We start from the raw sequence: 17,169 nt of genomic DNA on the forward strand, positions 1-17,169 counted from the left end.
AAACGCGGTAAAATGAAAGTTTCGCGAATCTGATTTTTCCGGCTTCATTCTCCACGAATTCTAAGATAGGTTTTGGCGAAAGAATTCCAAAACTAAAATGAGGTCTCCTTGTATTTTTGGCAACTAATGCATAGTCGGTGTAAAACTATTTTACCCGATAAGTTGCTTTTTGCATCGGATTTCGGAATAGAAAACTTCCTTCTGAAGAAAGATTGAAATCATCAAGAGAAATGGGTGTACGCGTGTGGAATCTTCATTTGATGTTCCGAATAGAAAAAGTCTTCATTGTCGGGTGATTCTAGGGTTTTGAAATACCAGGGTTTCGGTTTTGGCAAACTTCCGATGATTGGAATCGGACGTTCGTAGATCCTAGAGTTTCGCCTCGAAACGATTGTGATATATGGAAAAAGAGAAGTTCTAACATTTCTCTGAAGATTTTTTTTGGAATTAACTTCCATCGTGCCTAAAAGTGAAAACTAGCTATATACTTGGGTTTCTGACCTAGGTTTAAGCGTGTAACGATCGTGCTATAACTTTTATCGATCATGATGCAATCCTTTGACTTTTCCTGAACTTTCTCCTTCATAACTTTATTTCATTTGGTAAACTCTAGTTCAGGTTTCCCTTCACGATACATCAACCCTAATCGTGAATAGGATTCTATTTACTTGGCATAAGTTTAAAAACTTGGGCCTTACACATAGGATGACCTCTCACGATGCAATAGATAACCAATGTAACCTCTCTAACTTCAGATTTGTTAGAGCTAGGAATGAGGGAATCCTGCAAAAATTCAGCCCAAACTCTAGCCAGTGGTGTCATATCCTTCCTTCTCACAAAAATGATCTCATCTTCAACTGCTTCCCAGTCCCGCCCAGGCCTAACAATCACTGCCTTCATGTCTTCCAAGATCTCCGGTGACTTCTCCTCTAAGAGCTCATGATAAGTGGACTTCTCGGGGAAAAGCTCCTTCTCTTGGTCCTCCGTGAGGAGACCAAGATGCCTGCGAATGATTGCTGGATTGTAGTCAATCACATCTCCCCTGAACCAAGATGAATTCACCGGTGGCCTGGACCTATCCTCTTGATTGTCACAGTAGGTGTTCGCGTAGAACTCCCTAACCATGACTTCACAAGCAAACGGAATGGGGTTGACCCAATTCTTCCACCTCCTAATCTCCATGGCTTCTTGCATGCCCAAGAGGTCTCTCCTTCCCTCCCGATACAAAACTCCCCGCTCCTTCACACACTCCTTGTGTGCTAGGTGAGCTCGGTAAAACTCTTCCTTAATCGCTGATAGGAAGGGGGAGCGATCAAAACTCCGGGAGGTGGAGGAAGAAGCTGCAGCTCTTGTGTTGGTTCTTGCTCTTTTTACAGGCATCTGCAAAGTTGTTAGCCCATACACAAGCCACAAATGTTAGAAATGTTAGTTCAAAAATAAAAAGAAAAGAAAGAAGAAACTTTGTACAAAAACAAAAATAGAACAACCTAAGAGCACCCAACAAGTTTCTTAGTGATTTTGGAAAAGAGAGAAAAATTACCACAAGCACTTGCCAAAAATCGACTAAGAGAACCCAATGAGGCATTCTATCAAACAACTCATAAGCAAAAGCTAAACTAAACTAATCCACAAAATCCTAACTACCCATTCCTCACAAACTCACAACCCCTTCCTAATTAAGCACAAATATGAACATACACAACCCAAACCCAACTTGCAATGGCACAAATTCACTCACCCTTACCCAAAAGAAGCATGCATTGCAAAACTCATGAACTATGGTGAAGGAAAATGGAAAATGGAACTTACCTTGACTTGAGAGTGAGTGGGTGCAAGTGGAATAGACTTGATGCAATGCAGAACTTTGAAGTAAAAGGGAGAACAAATGTGTGTGCAAGTGAGAAATGAGAAGTGGAAATGGGGTATGGAGAGAGTGGGGTGCGTTTTTTATGGGAGAATGGGAGTTAAGAGTGGGAAAATGAAAGGCTGGGGTTTTAAAACCCAAAATCTGGCAGAAACAACGTAAAGGAGCGCTCGAGCGCTCATGGGGAACGCTCAGGCGCTCGTGCCAGATGCAGAGGCAGTGCCTCTGCCACTAATTGGCGCCTAGGCGCCCATGAATTGGCGCCTAGGCGCTCAACCCAGTTTTTTTCACAAAAAATTTATTTTTTCCTTTTTTTTGAAATTAAACACCTAAAATACTACAAAATTAAAAGATAGAAAATAACAATATTAAAAGAATGGGTTGTCTCCCATTTAGCCCTAGGTTATAGTCCTAGGTGGACTCTCCTTCCGATGGTGTTAGGAAGGAAATTCCTTTCCATTGATCAGCTTACCACAAGTGCAAGGAAGAAACCTTGCACAAAACCTCTGGAGTAAATCCTCCCATGAGGCTATGTCCTCTTGCTCATCAAACCAAGCTCTAGCCTCCCTCGTCAAAGAATGAGGGAAGAGTTTAATCTTCACTTCATCACTTGAAGCACCCTCAATCTTAGCAAGGGTGCTAGCTTGGGTAAACTTCACCATATGAGCATGCAAGTTCTTGTACTTAGACCCCCCATACTTGTTACCATTAACAAGCTTGATGAGACCGGATGGATCTCATCAATTTGGGCATTAACTTTGGGGATCTCTTCCGAAACCTTCGACCTGCTTCTAATCACATCATAGACAAAGTCATTGTCATGGTTAGTCTCAATCATAGGATTAAAAACAGAAAACCGTACCTTTTCCTTACCAACACGGAGAATGAGGTGACCCTTGTCAACATCAATCTTAGCTCTCCCAGTAGCTAAGAAAGGTCGACCAAGAATGAGAGGAATCTTCTCATCCTCCTCCATATCCAACACAACAAATTCTACGGGGAACACATACTTGTCCACCCGCACCATTACATCCTCCACAATCCCATATGGAGTCTTAAGGGATCGATCCGCCATTTGCAAGGAGAGCATGGTTGGGGTAACCTCTCCTAGGTTAAGCCTCTCAAACATGGTGAGCGGCATCAAATTGATGCTCGCTCCAAGATCACACAAGGCCTCCACATCCGCCATGCCTTCAATTTCCACCGGAATAGTGAAACTTCCGGGGTCCTTTCTCTTCTTTGGCATCTTCCGCTGCAAAATGGCACTACATTCCTCCGTCATCAACACCGTCTCATCTACTCCCTTCAATCTTCTTCTCTTATGCAGAATATCCTTCATAAACTTAGCATATATAGGCATTTGTTCCAAAGCATCGGCAAAAGGAATACTAATGTGGAGCTTTTTGAAAACATCAACAAATTTTGAAAACTTTTTATCTAAGCTCATCTTAGCCAATGCTTTAGGGAACGGAACCTTGCTAGTTTCAGGAGTAAGATCAACTTCATTTCTCACCTTAATAGGTACAACTACTTCTCCTCTCACTATCTCCTCTCTCTTTTCTCCCTCTGTTTTTTTCTTCAATTCACTCATCACTCTCCCACTTCTAGTGGCTACAACAGAGGCATTTTCTTGCTTAGGATTGGGGATAGTGTCGGAAGGAAATTTACCTTGAGGTCTCTCGGCTATTTGCTTGGCCAGCTGGCCAAATTGATTCTCAAGATTCTTGATAGCCGCCTCTTGATTCTTGTAATTGTTCTCCGTCCGGTTGATGAAAGTTTCCACCAACTCTTCTAAGATCTTCTTGGAACCACTACCTTCACCTTCTCCTCGCTCTTGAGGTTGTCTTGAGCTTTGGCCTTGAAATCCTTGGCTAGGAAATTGTCTTTGAAAGCCATTTCCTTGCCCACTACTACCTTGCCTCCACGAGAAATTAGGGTGATTCCTCCATCCTGGATTGTAAGTATTTGAAAATGGGTCATTCCGAGCTTGACCCATAGCCTTCACTTCCTCCTCCAGTCTAGTCTCTGTGCATTCTTCGCTGTCATGTGGCCCTCCGCAAGTCACACACTCCACCTTGGCAACTCGACTACCAATCTTGGTAGTCTTCATTTGATTTTGAATCTCGTTCATTTGCTTGGAGAGTTACTTGTTGGAGGCCATAAGTTGATCATAAGCTTCAACCTCAAGGACTCCTCTTCGGGCTTGGCGTTCATTACTAGAGTTCATGGCTCTTATAGCCATCTTTTCAATCAAATCATACCCCTCTTGTGGAAGTAAGGCATCGAACTCTCCACTTGAAGCCACATCCAAACCAAACCTCGAAGAATATTGGAGACCATCATAGAACTTTGCTACTTGTTCAGCTTGAGTAAGGTTATGTTGAGGACACCTCCTCAATAGCTTCTTGAACCTCTCCCAAGCTTCATAGAGATTCTCATCGGTGGATTGAGTAAAAGTCATGATGTCATTCTTGAGCTTCCTCAAGAGGGCTCTTGGAACAAACCTTGTGGTGAACTTCTCAGCCAAGTCTTCCCAAGATGTAATGCTACCTTGGGGCTGTGAATTCAACCACTCTTCAGCAGTATCCCTCAATGAAAAAGGGAACAAACTCAAACGGATTGTGTCCGCTGAAACATTCTGAACTCTGTAGGTGTTGCAATTGCGGATAAACCGCTCCATGTGTGCATGAGGATCTTCAAGAGCACCTCCACCATACTGATTTTGACTCACCAAGTTGATGAATGCCGGCCTCAGCTCAAAGTTTCCCGTGCCATCGGGGGAAACTATGCTGCCCGGATAATCGTAGCTCATGGCAGCCGAGGTGAGGTCTCTGAGAGAACGATTGGCATTCTCCAATTCTTGCTCTTGAAGTCTTTGAGCAAGAGCCTCATTCACTATTTCTTCAATGTGGGCTTGCATCTCCTCTTCCGTCATTTGAGCAGCCATGGCTTCGAGCCTTTGTTGGGCTCGACGACGACGAAGAGTACGTTCAGGCTCCGGATCAAACAGCAATGGATCCGTGCCAAGCCTACTGTGCATAAACTGAAATCACAAAAACAGAGAAAAGGTTAGTTACACCTATTCAATGCAATGCTTAGTAAAACAAACAAACAAACTCTTTAACTTAAACCGAAAACCACAAACAATCCCCGGCAACGGCGCCAAAAACTTGTTGGTCAATTCGCAAGTGTACGAATACCTCCGGGTTTTAAAATATCAAACCACAGGGATTGTGAGTGAGAATTGTTGATTTAAGCCTAAAGTTTGCAAGTTCTTAAAGCAGTAAATTTCAAAGATTGGTTTTGGTTGATTGTGACAAAAGTTTTGCAAAAGAGCAATGATTAATAAGTTGTGAAAAACAAATGATGGAAAATTGCCTTGGGTTTTTGATCATCTAATCCATTTTAGTCCACCTATCCTATGCATGTGAAACCTTGGTTCAACTCTCGTTGTAAAAGCCTATGTACTTACTAGTTGATTCCTCACAAAAGTAATTCTCTCAAATTGAAAGTTAAGCCCAATTCCTTGTGTACTTAAACATTCATAAGAGGTATAATATCATGTATAATCAGGCCAACAAAACCCAACCCTCACTCTATTCCTAGAAGCAAGTATAGAAGGACCTATTCCAATTCATGTCCCTAAATCATAACAAATTTCCATTTGATTATAATCTAGCCTATAGCAAAGGTGCACCAAAGCTAAGCATGCAATAAGGAATTGAAATACAAGATTAAATCAAGACTCATGCATAGTGATAGGATTTAACAAACTAAAATCTCATAGAATCTCTTAACCCAAAGCAAAAAGTAAACTAGCCACTCATGGCTAGTGGATTCATGAAGAAAGTATAAAGAAAACCTGAGAGAAAATACAAGTTGGAAGCCTCCCTTGGCCCCAAAGTTCTCCTCAGCTCTCAAACTTGATCAAAAATGAGTAAAATGTCCAAATGTGTCAAAGAAATTGGCCTAAGCCTTATTTATAGGCAGAATAAACGAAACTGGGCGCTCAGGCGCCAATTCAGAGCGCCTGAGCACCAATTGCATGTTGAAAAACATGCTTCTGGACCCAATTGGCGCCTAGGCGCCCACTCCCAACTCCTAGGCGCTTAAGCTCACCTGAAAAGGACTTTTTGGCTTCTGAAACTCCTCTTTTCAATCCTCTTTAAGTTCTTCATCAATTCCATGCTTCTTGGCCTTCTTTCTCCTTCAGTTTCTACTCTCCAAACCTAACCAACAAGTCCAGGAAGATTCTAGAAGCTCCAAGAGCTCATTAGCACAAGAAGTCCTTCACAAAACACAACAAAACCATGCAAGTCCTAAACTTTACTTAAAATGCAAGAAAACTCCCTATAAAACTACTAAATTACCAAAACAAAATAAAGACTAAAGAAAAGATAAAAATGCATGAGAATGCATGAAACACTACATGAGACTCAACAAAAAAACTCAAAACACACAAAGAAATGACCCTAAAAAAACTACTAAAATAGGGTCATCAAACATATATCCATCAGAGCAAGTACACTAAAGAACTTCTGAAGAAGTTCAATATCCTGGAATCTACAGTTGCTAACACTCCAATGCATCCTACATGCATTCTGGAGAAAGAAGATGCAAGTGGTAAAGTTTGTCAGAAGCTCTATCATGGTATGATAGGTTCACTTCTATACTTAACTGCATCTAGGCCAGATATATTGTTTAGTGTTCATTTATGTGCTCGTTTCCAATCAGATCCAAGGGAAACCCACTTAACTGATGTTAAGAGGATCCTAAGGTATCTGAAAGGCACCACTAACCTTGGCTTGATGTACAAGAAGACATCAGAGTATAAGCATTCAGGTTATTGTGGTGCTGATTATGCTGGAGATAGAACAGAGAGAAAAAGTACTTATAGAAATTGTCAATTTTTGGGAAGTAATCCAGTTTCATGGGCAAGCAAGAGGCAATCAACCATTGCACTATCCACTGCAGAGGCAGAATATATCTCAGCAGCAATATGCAGCACTCAGATGCTCTGGATGAAACATCAGCTGGAGGATTATTTGATCTTTGAGAGCAATATCCCAATCTATTGTGATAACACTGCTGCAATATCATTAAGTAAGAATCCTATCTTACATTCAAGAGAAAAGCACATTGAGGTAAAGTATCACTTTATTAGAGATTATGTACAGAAGGGCGTACTTCTTCTGAAGTTTGTTGATACTGACCATCAATGGGCAGATATCTTTACAAAGCCCTTAGCAGAGGATAAATTTAATTTTATTCTGAAAAATCTGAATATGGACTTTTGTCAAGAGTGAAGATGGATCAGAACCTCTGACTATGATACTTCTTGATCAGAAGATGTCTAGTCCAGAAGGTAACTCTATCAGAGTGTATGTACCCATTGGTGCTGACTCTGAAGCTGAGACAGTAACACGTGTGTCAGTATCTCTGATGCATAGTTCCTTGTGCCCGTGTGACAGTCTGTTATGATTGCGTGTAGATATGCTTCTCTCCTGTGTGTGATATGTGTATTTACTGTTACTATGATGTCTTTAATTTTTAACCGTTGATTTTAACTTGCTTTTTGAATCAACAACGGTTATTTGTCAAAACCCACTATACACACACGATCTCCTACACTTTCGGTTTTAATCTCTCTCTCTTCAGTTTTTCTAAACTTCTTACCCACGATCTCTCTCTCTCGATCTCTATTCATCTTCATCTTCCTTTCTACCCAAAACCTTCAACCGACTCCAAAAATGGTGAGACAAACCAGAACTGAAGCTACGGATGCAACCAGGTTCCCTCACATGGTAGTGGGTCAAGCTACAGGACAAGCAGGTCCTGAGATTCAGAGAAATCAAGGTCAAGCTCAAGAGTAGATGATCCCTATCGCAGAATGGGACTGTGCCGTTCACTGCGTGTATGCTCCTGATGAACTTCAAGTACTTGCAGAATGGAGATTCGACCTCGACAATCTTGCTGTAAATGGGTATGACTTGCGTCCTGAAGTTCAAGCTCAGGGATGAGAAGAATACTTCAACAGGCTCAGAGGACCAATCTATGACAAATTGGTCAAGGAATTCTGGAAGCATGCCGATTGCGACGACACTCAGGTGGTTTCCCACATTGCCGGAAGGAGAATCATCATCACTGAGAAGTCGATTGTGAATCTGCTGGGTTCAGAAACTGCAAATGGGTATCGATTTCAACTGACAGAATCGAAGCTGAAACCCAAAACCAAGGATGAAACCAATAAGGCTCTGTACACCACATACAAACCGGGCAAGACTGACTACAAAGTGGTGGATCTTCATCCCAAGCTCAGAATCTGGCACAAGATTCTGCTGCACTGCATCAATCAGAGGCCAAAGGGCAGTTCCCCAGACTACATCAACTTCTGCCAGAAGGCGATGTTATTCTTCATCCAAGACAAGAAGAAGATCTGCCTCCCTTTCTTCTTGTTCTCATACCTGAAGGAATGTATCAGGAAGTCAAGGACAACTGCCTCCCTCAAGTCTGTAATCAAGTATATTCCCTTTGGGAGACTGCTATCAGATCTCTTCATCGTTAGTGATGTCTTCACTGCCAATTCCTTGAAGAAGATGGGTCTGGTCAAGAAGAAAATTGCCCCAGCTCATGAAGATACATCTGCTGAAATCAGACAGAGAAGGGTGCCTCTGAACGACTACCCTTTGTGGACCCAGGCAGACAATCCAGAAGCTATCAGGTGCTATGTAGAAGATCTAAGGGCACAAGGCTTTGAGATTGATGTTGATGAATTCTTCAGAAGATTGCCCCCAGCTCCAGAATTTGACTCTCCTCCAAAGAGGAAAGTTCAGAGGAAGATGGTCCTAGAAGAATCCTCTGAGGAATCTGATGTCCCTCTGACGAAGAGGAAGAAGGCTGACCAGCCCAAGAGGAAACATGATGAAACCACCAAGCCAGATGATGGTGATGATGGTGATAATGAAGATGGTCCTTCTCCTCCCAAGAAGAAGAAGAAACAGGTTAGAATCGTGGTGAAGCCTACACGGGTGGAACCTGCTGCTACAGTCATCAGGATGGATACTTCTGCCAGAGTGACTCGCTCTGCCGTGCGTACAAGTAAGTCTGCTATCATTGAATCTGATGATGATTTAAATTCTATTGATGCACTTCCCATTTCTTCCCTTCTCAAACGCACATCCACCCATCTCACTACAATACCAGAATCACAATCTGCAGCCCAAGCCTCATCTCCACCCAATTCCCCAAGGTCTTCCTTTTTCCAACCTTCCCAACAAGAAGCCCCTCTGTGGAATATGCTTCAAACCCCTCGTCCAAATGAACCAACCTCACCCATCACAATCCAACAAGAACCAATTATTCTTGAACCCTCTGGACCTGAACTCACAATTCCTGTCCAACCAGAACCTGAACCCAGAACGTCTGATCACTCTGTCCCTAGAGCATCAGAACGTCTGGTTGCCAGAACCACTGATACAGATTCCTCCTCTGTCTATACCCCTGTATCATTCCCAATTAACGTTGCTGACTCCTCACCTTCAAACAACTCTGAGTCAGATCGTAAGTTCATGGAGGTCAGAAAAGAAAAAGTGTCTGCCATCCCAGAGTATTACCTCACATGTCCAAGCCCTAGGAGATATCCTAGACCTAGACCTGAACGTCTAGTTAACCCAGATGAACCTATCTTGGCTAACCCCCTACATGAGGCAGACCCTTTGGCTCAACCAGCTCATCCTGACCCTGTCCATCAAGAGCTAGTTCAACCAGAACCAGAGCACTCTTTGTCTAACCACTCTTCGGTTAGATCACCCCATCCTCTGGTTGAAACTTCTGAACCACACCTTGGAGCCTCTGAACCTCATGTCCAAACCTTTGACATTGGCTCTCGTCAAGGTGCTTCTGAAGCTAACAGTAGCAATCACCCAACCTCTCCAGAAACCAACCTCTCCATAGTTCCCTACACTTACCTCAGACCCACCTCTCTCTCTGAGTGCATCAATGTTTTTAATCATGAAGCTTCCTTGATGCTACGCAACGTGCAAGGTCACACTGACCTGAGTGAGAATGCTGAATCTGTTGCTGAAGAGTGGAATAGTCTGAGTACTTGGCTAGTAGCTCAGGTTCCTATTATGATGCAGCATCTGACTGTAGAAAGGGATCAGAGGATCGAGGCTGCAAAGCAGAGGTTTGCAAGAAGGGTGGCTCTTCATGAACAACAACAAAGATTAGAGGCAGAGAGACTTGAAGCTGAAGCTGAAGCCCTTAGATGCCAAGCACTTGCACCAGTGGTTTTTACTCCTGCTGCTTCTGCTTCCATTCCAGCTCATCAAGCTGCTTAGAATGTTCCTTCCAGCTCCACACAGTCAAGCTCATCCAGACTCGACCTCATGGAACAACGTCTTGATACTCATGAGTCTATGCTACTGGACATGAAGCAAATGATGATGGAACTTCTGCGTCGATATGATAAACCCTAGTCTTAGGATCTCTTCGTTTTCCCTCTTAACTTAGTTTTATTTTAACTTCTTTTTATTTTTCTTTAAGTTACTTTAGTTATTCTGCTTTGTTCGTTACCATTTATCTTTGCATATATATATATATATATATATATATATATATTTGTCACATTGTGTTTGCAAAATTTTCTTTATTCATAATCATTATGCTTTTACATCATACATTTTCTTTTTTTTCTCTCCTAAAATCTAGAATGGAGGATCCCTCCTCATTCTTCTGCACTCTTGGCGCTGCTCTGACCTCTCTTTCTCCAGACGATCCAGTGAATACTGGATGTTGTTGAGATTGACGTTTAGCTCTTTCCTCTCCAGTATCTCTTTTGTTGTCTTGAGCTTTTTCTCTATGATTTCCCTTTCTTCCAGCAGCTTCAGCTCAAGCTGGCTAAGTTCTTGCACTTCCTCCACGAAGGCAAGGAATTCCCTTAAGTCATTCTTCAGCTCTGGACGAAGGTTCTCCTCAAGCAGTGTCCTCGTCAGCTCTAATATGGTCGTTGTACCCTCTGGATGCCTTATGTTCAGGAACAAGTCCTCCTCGAAGGCCTTCCTTCTGAGCTTTTCAAGTGCTCCCATGTATGATGCCATTTTTTCTCTTATGGAATTGATCGAGTTGTGAAGCTTACCCTCCTCTAACTCGCTTTATATAAGCTTCCTTCGCTTCTTGGAAGTTATTGCTCCTACAGTTTCTCGAGATTAAGTCCTTGGTAACTGAACTTCTCTTTACTCCCGTGGCCGGTGGTAAACGATTCTTCTTTCGCATTAACTCCCTTCTTTAATTCGCTTAACTCTCATTCCTGCATCGTTTATTTTTTTGAAACTTAGACCTTCTCTAAGGGGGAGTACCTTGTACTTCAAGCTAAGTTTTTCACACCCCATGCTTTTTGCTTATGACAAAAAGGGGGAGTACACCCAGTTTTTTATGTGTAAGCTGTGTTAGTGTGATTTATTTTTCTTTTGGAGAATTTAAGAGTTCCACCTTTATGACCATAGATGTGTCACTGGGCAAATACAAGGAATACATTTCACTTCTTCTGAAGTGATATTAGTTTGACTCTGATACCTTGTCCGTTGACTCTGATTACTTATGCGCTCTGATTATTCTATTTCATCTATGTCATAAGTTTTTCACTCTGAACTCTTATATTATTTAGCTCAGAATCTAGACTTTTCTAACGTTTTCATCAAGTATTAGATTCAGGGGGAGCTAAGCTCAGAATCAAGCTGTGACTTGAATTCAGAATGAGCAAGATAAACTATTCACATTAGGATAAGTCTTATTCTATATCCCTAAACTCTGAGTGAATTCAGTTTAATGGTTAAGAATTGTTCATCAAAAATCTTAGTTTTGTCATCATCAAAAAGGGGGAGATTGTAAGATCAAGTTTTGATCTAGTAGTACAACTCTATGTTTTGATGGTTACAAGTTAACCTTTTGAGTATGAACAATTATGGTACTCTAACGTGTTTTTCTGAATGTGCTATTTACAGGCTCTGACCTTGATTCAGTCTCACACAAATCAGAAGCACTGTGCATAAAGAGTGACCCAAGCAACGCTTTCGCAACATCTATGTTCACTCTGAACAGTAGAAATGCTTCAGAAGATCTGAAGTTATACAAGCTCTGATATGGACTCAGTCACTACAAGTTCTGAAGATCCAGAAGTTCTGACAACCAAGAGACTCTGAAGGTTCAGATGTTCTGATGGTGTAGAAGACTCTGAAGATCCAGAAGCTGAACAGTGGAAACTCTGATGTCCAGAAGCAAGAAACTCTGAAGACCATGTACTTCCCTCTGAGTTCAGAATCAGAAGATACAATGGTCAGAGGATCTGTGCTTTCCCTCTGACTCTGATCAACCGGCTTCACAAGTTCCAACATGAAGCATTCCCCTTATCAGAAGTCTCCTAGGTTTAAAGGTCAAGTCGCTATCCAAGTACAAAAGCATATGTACTATCTTGACGACCTACCTAACGTTCTCAGCCACAGCAGAAGCTGGAATTTCCAGAACTGCCCTCCAACGGTAGCATTTCCATGCAGCGTTCAAACCCTAATCCTTGGAGTATAAATAGAGGCTGAAGATTGAAAGATGCGGTTGGAAGAATTACACACGCGCAAGCTATATTCAAAACCTTCAAGCATTCCTTCATCTGAATTCATTGTGTTTACTATTAGCTTTTCAGAAGCAAATCTCTTGTAAACATTCTTTGTTAAACAGTTTGTTTAGTTACCTTTAGGAGATCAAGGTTGATCGGATCCTAGAGAAGACTAAGAGAGTGAATCTTAGTGTGAGCTAAGTCAGTGTAATTGTTAGTCACTTGTAGGTTTCAAGTGCAGTTGTAACACTTTACCTGATTAGTGGATTGCCTTCATTCTAAGAAGGAAGAAATCACCTTGACGGGTGGACTGGATTAGCATGAGGGATTACCCATATGCTCCTTAAATGTATCTTGTAAATATATGCTTTGAAAATTCTTTTTAAATTCTTTTTTTTTTTTTGAAAAGAGAAAGGAATTATATTAGATAGAATAAGCCTTGGGAACAAACTCTCCCAAGTGAGCTTAAAACAAAGAACAAGGATAAAGCTAAGCAGAAAAAATAAATAGTATACTAAAAGAGGAACACTACAGAATTTGGAAAAAAGTACAAAGCAGGAAGAAAAGCCTAGGCAAGGCAGAATCAAAAGGCCACTCCCACAATCATTGAAGCCTCGCTATCAAGGACCAAAACATATTCACTTACACACTGACTATCCCTCACCACCATAGTATATCAAAATAGTCAAATGCATATTCAGGGCAGCACAATACCAAAGATATGCCACGAGCAGCTTAAAGTTGGTAGCAAAACACAACTACCAGTGCAAGAGACTAAAGATACAAAATCAGCAATTTAAGTTTGTACCAAAATCAATAGTATTGGACAGCCTCATCACCGGATTACCTTTGGAAAAATGCCTAAATAGCATTAGTCCTCTCACATCTTGTTTTTGCAAAGTGATCTGCTGTGTTATTAGCTTCGCGAAAAATGTGGTTAACCTCTTGAAATTCAGGTTTCCTATAGAACGAATGTCCTGCACGATGCTGGGACAATAGGTTCGACAATCGCTTAACAGTAAAAGCAGAAATTTAAAACAGAAACAACAATACACAAGAATTGGTAACTCAGTTCAGTGAAAAACTTTCATCTACGTCTGGAGGGTTTGCACCCAAAGAAAGGAAATCCACTATCTCAAGATTCAGGAATTACAGACACTCATGAACACCACAGTTCATAGTTCACTTCCTAATCTACCCAGTGTATTTCTACTTAGTATCTCAACCTATGTATGAGAGTCCCTCTCACTTTCTCTCAATCATTGCCACAATGATTGGTGAACACAATCAACAATAAGAGTTTGAAAGCAATCAAACAACACAGAACCCTTCTTTTCTTTATAGAACCAGTGAGAAAAGAGGATTCACAACTAACAAAGGACAAAGCACAATGAACAATCCTAAAACACTTGATCTCTCTCAATAGCTTCGGTGGTCTTCAAGTTTTAGGTTTTCATCCTTTTTATAGACTTCAGCAGCGGCAGCATGGGCTCTAGGGTTAGCGTGAGCTGAAGTAACAGATTGCAGCAACAGCAATTCAAAACACAATCTTGATAGATCATGTTACGTATTGCACAAGAAAAGATAGAAACCAATCTTTTAACAAAGATTGTTTCAACAAATAACAACCCACAAATAAAACCTTTCTGGTACAGCTACTTGATCCTCAAGTAACTACAAAAAACATATCTTCATATAATCTTCAAGGGCCCACAACTAAAACTCAAGCTGAGGACTGATGCCCTAGCTTCGCAGAATCAGATGTCACGGCATCTGCTTCGACAATCGGTTGTTTTGACAAAATGCAAGACAACATGTACCAACACCCCCAAACACTCTACCTCCACCATGAGTCTATCAATCTACACTAATTCTTGCAAGAGTTTCCAAGGTCTGTTTTTCTGGGAAGAGACCCACCCCACAGCCAAAGAGGAATCTGATTCTATCACCAAGCAGCGAATTTGGAACTCACGACAAAATAGTATGGCTTGGAGGATCGCCTTTACCTCCGCTTCATACGCCCAGCAAAAACCAGCTTTCATTGAGAACACCCCACAAACTTGCCTAGAAGAATTCCTCAGGATTCATCCCACTCCACTTAAACCCGGATTCCCTCTTGAGGAACCATCAACATTGAACTTCAAACATCCCACTGTTGGAGGAGTCCAGCTAGTACAACGAATCTTAACCAACGCATACGGGCATTCCTTCCACCACACTTTAATCCACCATGATATCCGAGATATGTGCATATCCCATATTCCTTCAGTTGAGAAAACCCCATTCTGAAAAATTAGATTGTTCCGTTCAATCCAGATTGACCAGCAAAGGGCAAATGGAATCAGCTTCCACAATGTTCTATCACTTTTGTGTCCACAAGCTTCCATTCTAGTAAGAGAGATTGAACGTCCTTTGGGAAGCACCATTGAACATTTTCCCTTTGGATAATAGCGCTCCATAATCTCCATACTTTGTGACAATGGATAAGAAGATGATTAGTTGATTCACTGATTTCACCGCAAATGCTACATAAGCTTCCATTCTCAAGTATCACCCCTATTCTAATCAGATTATCTTTAACAACAATCTTATCAAGTACTGCCTGCCAAAGGAAAATAATCACTTTCGGGGGAATGATTTTTCTTAGGTTTATAGGCATTATCCACATATCTACCTCAAGGATTTTTAGCTCCGCCATAGCATATATAGCTTTAATTGAGAACTTCCCCATATGGCACCAAGCCATAGAAGCCCATCTTCACCTCAAGGATTTTTCTTGTTTTTTCTTCCAATTCCCATCCGAAACATTGCCTCCGGAAAATCACATTTCAATTCCAATGGCTTCCAATGAAGACCTCACCTCACTCACAACCGCCATTGCTAGCTATCACAAAGAGCCTATGGAACATGGTGCATAAGGGGACAGATTCGACCCAGGGGTCCCGCATTTTTCCCTCTCACTAACTTGCCATGATCATGGAATTCTGCAAACACTTTCATTACATCACTCTTTACCAAAGTCCAGAATTCTTTGAAGAACTTCAGGTTAAAACTGTCGGGGCCTGGGGCTCTATCTCCATCACAAGACTTGATGGCTTCCCAAACCTCTTCCTCGGAAAAACTTTCTTCAAGACTCTCCCTATCTACTCCATTAAGTTTAGCTAGATTGGAACACTTGAAGACAACATTACATCTGGTTTCTTTCCTAAAAAAACCTCTTGAAATGGTTTGCCACAACACCCTTTATCTCTCTTGGGTTAGTTATCTCTTGTCCATTCAGCTGAATGTGATGCATGCCCTTTCTAGCTTCTTGGATCTTACAAACTTTATGAAAAAATCTGGAATTTTTATCACCCTCCTTGAGCCACCTGATCCGAGATTTCTGTAGCCATTTACTTTCCTCAACTCTATAAAGGCTCCACAGATTATTGATGATGACCGACCTCTCTTTTCTCAGCTCCACACTCACCCATTCACACTCCATCCTTCCAACCACCACCTGTAAATTATCTTCAAGTTCTTTTATTTTTTTAGTACCCCACACAGCTCTACTCTTTCTCCACTCTCATATACCCCTCAAACCTTTCAGTTTTTTCATTAAGACATAGCTTGACCATCCTTCCACCATAGCCCAGCACCACGAATCCTCCACCACCTTCTTGAACCCTTTTTCCATCAGCCAGCAATTGAAGAAGCAAAATGGTTTTGGACCAAAGTCATTTGATCCTAAGGTAATTGAAACTGCCCTGTGATCAGAGATATTCCAGTACTCATCTGATTGTGCCGCACCATTAAACCTCAAAATTGGTTCATCATTAAGCAACCATCGGTCAAGTTTGCTCCAAAGCCCTCCGTTTCTTGTGTTGTTCCATGTAAAGTCACCATTTCTAAGTGGCAGATCTATTAGCTCATATTGCTCGACAAAATGCTTGAAAAATTGATCTCCCACATTGTGGATACCAGCACCCCTTCTCTCATCATCGTTTAGAGTCGCGTTAAAGTCACCTCCCACTATGGCAGCACCATCATGTTGGCCCAATTGAATCCCCAAGTTTGCGAAAAACTCCCCTAGCTCACTATCCTCATTAGGGCCATATACATTTGGAATAAGACAAATATCATTGTTGTTCAGCAGCTTCACTAATAGGACGAGGAATCTCGAATTTCTACAAACCCGGATGACTGGCAATGATTTCCTCTTCTACATGATAAGGAGCCCCTAGAAGCCCCCTCTGCTGGACTAGTTTCGAGCTCCATGCCCCGCGCCCAATCCTCCAAGACCTTCTTATTATTTTCATTAATTTTTGTTTCCTGCAGCAGTGTTACTTCAGGCCTGATTTTACCGAGAGCTTGTTTTATCGCACATCTCTTCGTTGATTGTCCCAAGCCTCGAATATTCCACGATACCCACACCCTCTCCTTGGTAAAATAGGGACAGCAATGGAGTTAGCACCTTCTTGACCTGATCTGGTTAGTCAATTCTTGGATAGCTTCTTCATTAGAGCAATCATACACCATTCCCAGATAAATCCCCATCCTCGACGCACTCCTTGCTCTGGTAGATATGTCGTGTGGATCATGGGCCTCCTGAGGAAGAACCATTAGCTGATTGAATTCAGTAGGAACCAGGTTGTTAGCATCTTCAACTGGAATTGGCCTAGCTTGATTTTCTTCTTCTATGGATGGACTTTCGCATGGA

General features: G+C 41.7%; 1 non-coding gene across 1 annotated transcript; it reads left to right on the top strand.

The window, feature by feature from the left end:
- Nucleotides 1–4,236: 4,236 nt before the first annotated feature.
- LOC130721615 (small nucleolar RNA R71) lies at nt 4,237–4,343 on the top strand. Its single transcript, XR_009013542.1, has one exon. It is a non-coding gene; the product is annotated as a small nucleolar RNA R71 (small nucleolar RNA).
- The last annotated feature ends 12,826 nt before the right edge of the window (nt 4,344–17,169 follow it).

This window comes from Lotus japonicus, chromosome 5, assembly GCF_012489685.1.
Source record: "Lotus japonicus ecotype B-129 chromosome 5, LjGifu_v1.2".
In the NCBI taxonomy this organism is placed as follows: Eukaryota; Viridiplantae; Streptophyta; class Magnoliopsida; order Fabales; family Fabaceae; genus Lotus; species Lotus japonicus.